Below are 10,737 nucleotides of genomic sequence, written 5' to 3'. Positions count from 1 at the left end.
GCATTAAAAGATTTTTGAAAAGCATAATTGATAATTGTCAAATTATGGATTTGTGTCAAATGATGGATTTAAAATATTATGGTATTAGGAAAATAAGTAAATTCTATATAATTGCTTAGGATGTGGTGGTAGTTATCCAGAGAAGTGAAGGGTGAAATGAATCACAGAATAAATTCAGGATTTGTCAACAGGCAAACTGGACAACTGTGGGTCCAAATACCTTCTTTTCCACTCACCTGGGGGCATTTTTCCTCTTTGTATGTACAAAAAAAGGCACAGCCCTTTTTCTCTTTCTTTCTTTTTTCCTATTTGAAGCAATTTCATTTGTTTCATTTTATTGCAAGTAGGGAAACAGAAATAGGAATATTGAGGGAACTACCCAGATAATTCTAAAGAACAAAAATCTTCCATGAAAGGAGAACTCCTGAAGCCCAGCTCCCCAGGTGGGCTGTTGGCATTGATTTAGCTGCCCTTGTGCTTCCTTTGGCCTGTGCAGACATTAGCTTATTAAAGGTAAACTGCCAGTGAGAGGAGGATCTTGAACTGGATGTAGATGTCTTTGGGGATTCTTTTTTCTTTCTTTTTTATGGACATGGAAAAGAATGCTGGAGAGCAAAGAAGATATACAGATTGCCAACAAACACATGAAAGGATGCTCAACATCACTAATCATTAGAGAAATGCAAATCAAAACTACAATGAGGTATCACCTCACACCAGTCAGAATGACCATCATCAAAAAATCTACAAACAATAAAGGCTGGAGAGGGTGTGGAGAAAAGAGAACCCTCTTGCACTGTTGGTGGGAATGTAAATTGATACAGTCACTATGCAGAACAGTATGGAGGTTCCTTAAAAAACTAAAAATAAAACTGCCATATGACCCAGCAATCCCACTACTGGGCATATACCCTGAGAAAACCATAATTCAAAAAGAGTCATGTACCACAATGTTTATTGCAGCACTATTTACAATAGTTAGGACATGGAAGCAACCTAAGTGTCCATCGACAGATGAATGGATAAAGAAGATGTGGCACATAGATACAATGGAATATTACTCAGCCATAAAAAGAAATGAAATTGAGTTATTTGTAGTAAGGTGGATGGACCTACAGAGTGTCTGTCATACAGAGTGAGGTAAGTCAGAAAGAGAAAAACAAATACGGTATGCTAACACATATATATGGAATCTAAAAAAAAAGAAAATGGTTCTGAAGAACCTAGGGGCAGGACAAACATAAAGACCCAGACATAGAGAATGGACTGGAGGGCACGGAGAGGGGAAGGGTAAGCTGGGATGAAATGAGGGAGTGGCATGGACATATATACACTACCAAATGTAAAATAGATAGCTAGTGGGAAGCAGCTGCATAGCACAAGGAGATCAGCTCGGTGCTTTGTGACCACCTAGAGGAGTGGGAGAGGGAGGGTGGGAGGGAGACGCAAGAGGGAGGGGATATGGGGTTATATGTATACGTATAGCTGATTCACTTTGTTACACAGCAGAAACTAACACAACAGTGTAAAGCAATTATACTCCAATAAAGATGTTTTTTTTTAAAAAAAAGAATGCTGGAGAAATGTGTCCCTGATTTAGTAAGGGACCAGAGAGAGGAGGTGGGGAGAAAGCTCAGTTGCTCTTGTCCTACCATGAGTGAACATTGTGACCACCATCTTATCTACACAGCCTCAGTTTTCTCGTCTAAAAAATGGGAAGTTAAATTGCTCCAGACATTCCCTCTCTGGTTTACAGTTCTGGTCTTTGGAAAACCAGTACCTGAGAAAGCCCAAATTACTTTCTGCCTGGTCATAAACTCAAACACATGTTTCCAGAATGAACCTTCAAATCTGAAGCTTTAAGTTTTTGCTTCACCATTTGTCCTTTGCACTATACTTTATAGAACATAGTGCACCGCATAGAACTGCTTGACATTTTTCTGTTCATCAATAAGGCCTCTGTTCTCATCCAGAATGACAATGATCAAATGCTTTCACTGTATGTATATGTACAGAACAAAACTGACAGAATTCCAAAGTAAAAATTGTACCAGTGACTGTTTGGCATGGTAAGTGGATTCCTGAAAGAAGATGTGTAAAACAGACTTCAATAGTAAAATTCTACCATTCCATTTATTTAGATAATAATTTCAGATATTCTTTTGTGATATCCCGATTGGAAGTAACTAACAAGATTTCAACTTTTAGTTTTTCTACTATACTTCTCCCCTTGTCCCTTCTTACTAAATAGATTTCATAGATGCCATGGATATATCTAAAATAAATATTAAGAGCAAAAGAGAATGACAGGGCATTAGGGAAAATATTAAACAAGATAAATAATTATTTTCCCTTTGTGAATTTACTATGTGCAGTGGTCTTTCTGAATTCCAGAATATACTTTTAAATTTAAAATATCACTTGATATTAGATTTAGTAGATATGTTTTCTACCTTACAAAATGTAAAAGTGGTAATAAAATGACATTGAAAAAGTGATATAAAGGGTCATCATATAGCTATACATTAAGTTAAAATGTTTACTACTTGACAGCAGGAGTTATTAAAGACAAATGAGAGGTGGGAATTTTTTTCTGAATCTCCAATTGCCATTTTAAATTTTACAGTAAGAGTATGTCCAAAAATTGCAAATTATTTTAGCTAATAAAGAGTGCTTAAATAACTGTAGCCACAACTGTGTGCTTCATTCAAAACTAATAAAGCCAGTAAGTTAATAACAGTAATTAACTCCCACTGTACCACAGTCTCTTCTATAGATGCTTTGTAACATACATTTGATATTTAGTTAGGGAGTATGGAAAAGCAAAGCACAAAAAGGAGATGATGTTCGTATGAGTATAGGGGGGAAAATCTTACACCAAGAACTATAAATATATTTGCTGCATAATTGTGTATACCCGCACAAGATCTATGAGTTCATGCCAGATAATTAATTCATAAATAAATAAGAATGTCAAGCATGGTTTCTCAATGAAGAACCAGTACTATTCTTCAAGAATCTTTTAAGATAGCTGGTTAACTAAAAACACTGAGTGAAGGGATTCTCAAAATGAAAACATTTTGAGGAGAAGGGTCAAGAAGATTTAAAAGGAAGGGGATTTAAACCACCATGATCAGTGATTAGGCCGTGGTGTGTAATGCATGCTGAATAAACAGATAATTTTCTTCGTAATGAAGAGGAAAAATGTAAAATATTCTTCTTCACTTAGAAGTTATTTCAGCTAACACGTTGAAAGATCTCCGGAGGTAGTGGATTAAATACCCTTTTGGGGTTTCTTTTAGTGTTTCCTTTTATTCACCTTGTATAAAAGGCCATTCGTCAAGTTCAAGAATAGGAAGGACACAGTGCCAGTGGGTGTCGTTGTTGTTAGGAAAATGGGTTTACACCCAGCATGGTGTCGAAAATGGTATCTCAAGTGCCTCGTGAGCAACCACTGAGCAAATGGAATTTCCACACCAGCTTATGCGCTCCTGCAGCCTGTCTATTGGCAGAGAATTATCTAGATCAAACCCATATTCTATTGATTTGAGCAATGGAAGAAAAAAAAAAACCTTCTTGTGTGTTTTGGTGAAAACACACACACACACACACACACACACACCAAGAAAAACAAAAACAAAAACCCAAACCAACACACTTAGCAACTCAGTAGGGGAAAAGGTCAGGCTACTAGAGACAAGTTATGTAAAGACACCTCCTAAACCATGGGAAAACATGTATAAATCCTTTCGACTCACTGCATTCAGAACCCTTGGAAGGGAATCACAAAACTGCACTTTGGCATTGTTGGCCTGAAAGGATATCTATTTATCATCTCATAAGACAGCTCGAACGATCTTTATCTACTTTGCCCACTTTCTGACCCAAATTCAGGGTTTTTATGGAAAATTGCAGTCAGTTTGATTGATGAAATCCAAGATGTCTAAAATGGCACCAAAGATCTCCAACTGTGCAGACTCCCACCGAGGGCTTCAATGTTGGCATTGTTCCTGAAGGAATAAAAAAAGAAAAAGAAAAAGTTGAGAAAAACAGGCAAAAGTTAGGGAATTTCTGCTTTAAAACTTCAAATTTCAATGAAGATCCCCAAACCCATTATGCCTGTTCACACGTGCGAACGGGGCGCACATCAAAGTATTTCCCACACATCGCAACAAAACCGGGTTCCTCATGAACCAATAAACCTTCTTTGTGACCCTCTGAATGGCTGTATCTACCGAGCGAGCGGGATTCAGAAAGGCTCTCAGAAGGGCAGCGTGGAACAGGGAGCTGGGAAGCCGGGAAGCCCGGCGCGCCGGCCCCGGCGCAGGAAGGAGAAACTAGCGTACGCAATCGCCCTTGCCAAGGGCCGTTTGGGGCTTTAAGACACCCTTACGAGGAGTCCCAGCGGCCGCAGAAGCCCTCCGTGTTCCCGGGCCCTGCAGCCGGAGTGTCCTCCCCGCTCTCTCCCCAGCCCGCCGGCGGCGCCACTATTAACCCAGAGCCGGAGCCAGGCGGAGGCACCGGCGCCGAGGCCCGCGGAGGCGGGAGACAGCCGCGGCAGTCGGTCCGGTTCGGGGGGCGACGCATTGTAGTGGAATATTGTCACCTGCCTAATTGTTCGAAGTGGCCCTCCTCCCCTCCCCCATTAGTAATAATAGCTGGAGCGCGCCTCCTACCCGGCTACCAGGCCGGGGAGCTGATGAATGAACCCCCTCGTAGGGGAAAATCTTGGGAGCTGTCTTCTGTCGTATTACCCAAGGGGGCCGGCTATAAATCTTCCTTCATTTTAACCACATTTACCCTCATCCTCCTCCGGGCTAGGGATGCTGCGTTAAGATTGCACTGATGTGCCAATGCTGTGGACCAGCTGCTCCTAAATACAGACAGGTCCTTGTCAATTAAGGCTTTGAGAAGCAGGTCCTCGGGGCCCTGGGGCATTGGAGCAGCCAGCAGTGTGCAGCCCTCACAATTAGTATCCATTTGGAAGGGACCTTCAGGGCACAAATGCACAGGCAAAGGAAGAATCAAAACACCAGGCAACTTCAATTCTGGAAATTGGTCGTGTAAGTGTTGTGAAACTGAACAGACGGCCCCAAGAAGGGAGCTAAGATTTCTGGGGCGAGAGGGCCTCGCCCGCCACGCCCGCCCCCTTTCCAATATTTTCTCTTTGTCTTGTTTCAAGCTGGGCAGTAGATTGAGTTTGTGGGTAGGTTTTGGGGGAAAGAAAGATAAATGAATACATTCATTTGCCTGCTCCTAGCTGAAGTTGGCTTTTGGTCTCTTTTGTGGCCACCTCAAGCAGCTGGTCAACCCTGCCCGGACCGTGGCCTTTGGCCCAGGGGGCGCTGGACAAGGCAGGCGCTCCAAGGAGAAGAGCTGCGATGTATCAGGTCAGGGAGGCCAAGCCGCCGGTGGGCCAGGCTGAGCGTTAGCAGCTCAGCTAAACAAAACCCCAAAGGCTCAGGGGGCCTGGGGTACCAGGAGGGAAGGTGTTTATTTAAGTGATTAGGAGCAGTTGGTAGTTAGGGGCGGAGAAAAAGGCAGAGCTTGTGACACAGGGCAACTTAGCTGGACAGCAAGGGTGGACATTCAGAGGACATCACTGTTGAAGACTGTGTGACCCCACCAAGTTCAAGAACAGAGCAAACAGCACAGGCCATTAGGGACAGCCGTCAAACGGATGGCAACAAAGCCAAGAGGGGCATTGAGAAAAATGTTTCAATATTAAATATGGAAAAGTATCGGGGACCAGGGCAGGGGGTCAATAAAAGTCAACAAGAGCTTAGGCTTAATGAGATAAAGAATTTAATATCAAAAATGCATAAATCTGCAAGTGAGGCAGCCCCATAATAGAGATAAAAGAACCAGTTCGGTCAACATTCTGGGATAATGGCACCATAATAGATAGCATCAGGTTGTTAACATTTAACACAAAAGTGAAGAGAATGAAAGGAAAGGCAGCTCCCTTAATTGAGAACCTGCTGGAAGATCTCCACATGCCACCAGGGATGAATACGTTGCTAACTAGCTCCCTTATGAACTGACCATCAGGAGACCTGCTCCTTCTTAAAGTTTCATGCCCACCCCACTTCTCCTCCTTCCCTAGGTTTCTGTCTCAGAAGCACACACTGTCTCTAAAGTCAAAGTTCTTTCTCTCGGAACCCATTGTGACTGTCCTCCTCTCATTTCAGCAAGGAGATGAAGTTTCTTTAAAAATTCACCTACCTCCCTTAGTGAGCTAGCAAAGTTCTTAGCAAGGAGCATATTATGAAAAGAATGGTTTGGGTTTTGTCTCATTTTTCCTGCTAAGAATGAAAGCACATATTTCTTCAGAAGGGAGGGGCAGTCGCAAAGCTTCAAAAGAATGTTTCACTTTGCACACTTTTTTCCAATCAATAATAAATCTTATTTTTACGGAAACTTCCAGCAGCAGAGCCTTGAAAATTCAGTGAAGCTTCCTGAAGCAAGTACCTCAGCTGTACGCACTAGATCTCTAGGACTTTGCCTATGTGTGAAAAGCCCTTCTCTTTAGTATCCACAGGTAGACAATGAAAATCAAGGATGGACAGTCCTATCCTGACAGCAACACAGCAAGAGGTAAGCCATTCCAGTCGTGGACAGCTGCTGCCTAAGACTCAGCATCCTCCCATTCCTGTAGAGCCAGAAGATGGAGCCCACCTTCCAGCAGTTATCCTTGGGGGGTGCCTTCTACAGAGGGATCCACGGCTCCCTGGTCCGATTCTTTCATTCCCGTGATGCTTGTTAGTTTTCAAAACACATGTACATACCTAACCAGAGTTGATCCTTACAACTACTTTGTGGAGTGAGTAGGGTAGAAATTATTATTCCCACTGTTTGGTGAGGACACAGAAAGATTAAGTAAGCCAACTCCTTTTTCACAGTCAAGATTCCTAATCTAGTGTGTATCCCACACCTTCCTTGTACTTTGGCCTCCACTACTGAATGCAAAATTCAGAGGCACAGTGAGAACCTGAGGTCTTCCTCAAGCCTGTGCAGTCACTTTGATGCTCATTCCTGTCTGGACTGTGGCTATTACTTACGTGTTTTAGAGCACCCAGAGAATTTAGGGGGACTCCCAGAGCATGTGTCCAAGCAGGTTCATTCCAAACATGAGAAAATTGAAGCTCAGAGGCTTTCAGTACCCGACCCAAGTCCCAGAGTCAAGAAGTGGCAAATTTAGGCTAACCTGAGTCCTGAGATTCCATAACCAGGTTACATCAGAAACCCTTCAGTATCCACTACACTTGATATTTCTTCCAAGGAAACTGCAAGTTCCTTGAATGCAGTGTTTTCTGTTTCTCTTGTGTCTCGTGTGGAACTATCCCCTCACAAAGCTTTTGTAGGATTTATTAAAGAATGACTAATGACTAGTAAGTGAATGGATGGGACTAGGAACAGTAATCAAAGAGACACCAGCTTGGACTTACCTCCAATGACATTGACAGTGATGGTATGAAAACCATACTCCAGAAATTAGGACACTTAAGTGATCCTCTTTTTTTTTTTTTTTTTGCAGTACGCGGGCCTCTCACTGTTGTGGCCTCTCCCGTTATGGAGCACAGGCTCCGGATGCGCAGGCTCAGCGGCCATGGCTCACGGGCCCAGCCGCTCCACGGCATGTGGGATCTTCCCGGACCGGGGCGCGAACCCGCGTGCCCTGCACCGGCAGGCGGACTCTCAACCACTGCGCCACCAGGGAAGCCCTAAGTAATCCTTTTTTAATGGAAAGCAAACATATTATGAGGAAAACTGCCCTTCAGAATCTGGAGATTACTGTTTGTGTGTTCTGCTTTGTTTTGTTTTCATAACAGCTGTCAAGTCAAGGCCTTGTTCATGTAATTGCAACTTCCCACCGCTCTAGAGCTAGGAGAGCCCAGTCTTGGCTCATCACATATTCCTGGGCCGGTGGGGAAATCAGAGAAGGTCAGGAGGCCACACCTAGATGGGGGGTAGATGAGACCTTGCTACACCTTCACACTGGGAGGTCACTCTGACCACCAGACCTCTAAGAGCTCTTCCGTCTTGAAAGTTCTGAGATGCTGTCCTGATCCTCTGACTCCTGGCCAGCTGGGCCTAAGTAGGCCCGAGATGACTGACAGGAAGTCAGTAGCACCCGTCCCCCGCCTCACCCAACCCACCCGCAGGAAGCCTCTGGGAACAAGGCTGGCTCTGGCATCCTCAGGCCAGCTCCAGCTGGGGATCCTCGCTGGACACAAGCCTGGCCAGGCGATTCCCTGGAATCTTCAGACTCATTCCCCTCCCCTCCCCACTATCCGCCCTCTCCAGGCTTGGCGCCTGGTGACCGCGGCGCGTGGCGCCAGCACGGGCACTTCCGGGGCTGCCCCCCGCACCCCTGCTAGATCAGGTCAACGGGAGAACACGCTGGGCGCCAGGCTGCTCTGGCCGGCTGGCCTGGCCCCAGTGCGACCCCAGACAGCCCAGGACCAAGCCGGTGGTCGGCACCCACGCCTCCCTCTCCCTCACTCAAGGGAGGGGATTTGGGAGGCGGGACCACTGAAGGCGTAACTCAAGGTGCCTTCAGGTCGCCTTGGAAAGCTCGGCATTCCTGGAACAGAGCAACCGATGTCCGAGGCGTAATCAGGGAGGAACCTGTCTTCTCAAAAGCGAATTGGTTTGTCTGACAACAGTGTGAATACCAAGATACGCCAGAACCCGAACTAGCGGTGGACAAGACAAGAGGCTAGAATTCACAGTTTTAAAGGTTTTTTTTTATTCTAAAGAAAAATGTAATTTGGCTAAATGCAGCAAAGATTTTCCTCAGGTTCAGGAGGTCAAGCAGATGTAGACAAGCGCACGGGAGTTATTTATGTCAAGTCGGGTTATGGTAAAGGCGAGAGAGCGAATCGCCCAGGCGGTGCAGGCAGCCAGTAGGCCCGCGCGCCGGGGTCAGGGTGGCGGGCAGTGTGCCCGTCCTGGCGGGACAGTAATTGCCCCGGGTCTGACACGATGCCGGGGGCTCTGGGCGCCTCCATCCATCTCCATCCAGTTAGCGACATGCCCCCCGACCGGGTGGGAGGCCGGGCTTGGGTCTCCCTCCGCTTCGAATAATGGGAAGAATTGTCTCCCCGCCTGGCACTACCCTGAACTGCTCGGGGCTCGCTGCCCCTCTCCTTTCTCTGGCCTCACTTGTCCCGCAGCCTTGGCGATGGGGTTGGGGTGAGGGGGCAGCTCGAGATCGGGTGTCCCCTGAGCACAGAGCGCAGCCGTAGCCAAAGTGCCTGGGAGGAGACCCAAGCTTCGGCCCCCTACCACCCCGCACTCCGCTGCTTCCGCCAGCCACGAACCTGCTTCGTCCTCCAACCTGCCCGGCTAAGCCAGCCGCCCGGCCCTCCCTTCCTACCCTAGGCCCTCCGGATCCTGCCCCAAATCTTCCCTCATTGCTGGGGGCTGGTAAAGATTCTTCCCCCTCTGACAGTTTAATAGTCCCAAGTCATCATCTGCATGACATTGGCCATCCATCTTCTCCCAGGGGAGGACAAAGCCGGGCCTCGCGGACTCCAGGCCTCTCCCTCCCCAGCTCTTTCTATTTTGGGAAGGCCTCCCCACAATGGCGTCCTTATGAACCATAATGGTGATGTTTATGAAGGCCGCCATCCCAGTGTATGAAGACAATTTTATGCCTAATTAGAAAATGATGTAACCAGAGAGAAGACAAAGAGAAGCTGTCCCCCCTCCCGTTTCTCTCTCTCCACTCACACCCCAAATTTCCTCGGGCCGATCCCCTTGCGAGTGGTCGGGGCTCCGGGCCTCTGTTTTGACAGCGGCTCGGCTGGCCTTGGCCGCGCGGCAGGCGGCGGCCCGCGAGTCCCGCGGCCGAGGGCAAAGGCTGAGGGGCGGGACGGCGCGGGGAGGGGGCAGAGACGGGGGCAGAGGCTTAAAGAGATTTGGGACGCGCGCTCCTGCACTTTTCTCTTCCCCACGAGCCCCCATCCGAGGGGACTTCACCCCTGGGAAGACTCCAATAAATGGAACCCGGCGCCACTCGATTCCGGGATAATTTTTAATATATATGCAATAAATGTTCACTTTGTTAGATTGAATGACAGACAATAATATCGGCAAATCTTCATATCCATCCATTACCAGCAAATGAGCTGCACAAAGGACAGATTTGCTTTTGATTAATTTATTTGCAGACTCGGGTTGATAAAGCAATAACTATTTGGTTAAACTTGACATTTGGTCTTCGGGGGGTTATCAGACAAATCCCTGTCGTTCGGGAGAGATAATAAAGCTGTTTAAAGGGGATTAATTATTAATTGGCTGCAATTAATTTCCCCCCTTTGCTCGGCTGCTGCCACAATGCACATCACTCATCTACAAAAAAAAAAAAAAGGCAGGGGTTTCCCCCCACTCGACCGACCTGGGGCGAGGAGGGGTTTGCCCAAAGGCCCAAGCAGAGATGTGGCCTCTTGCACCCCGGTTATTCTTGCGCAGACTATTTTAATGAAACACTATCCGTTTGGTGGCCATGAACTCTGTCTCCAACAGCTTTGGAATCAGGGGTCCGACCGAGCACGCACTTGAGTATTACGGCCTCCGTACAGATTCCCTCGTCTAGATATTTTCGAGGACAGCAACATCAGTTCACACCCTTCGTTTGATCTAAGTGCAAAGCCCCAGAGTCTGTCTCCCAGGGGCGGCAGCTTGAGGACTGAGCGGGAACGGGGCGTGGGAGAATAGACAGACTGCCCC

Source organism: Orcinus orca, chromosome 4 (assembly GCF_937001465.1).
Source record: "Orcinus orca chromosome 4, mOrcOrc1.1, whole genome shotgun sequence".
Classification (NCBI taxonomy): domain Eukaryota; kingdom Metazoa; phylum Chordata; class Mammalia; order Artiodactyla; family Delphinidae; genus Orcinus; species Orcinus orca.
Note: the sequence above shows the minus strand (reverse complement) of the source record.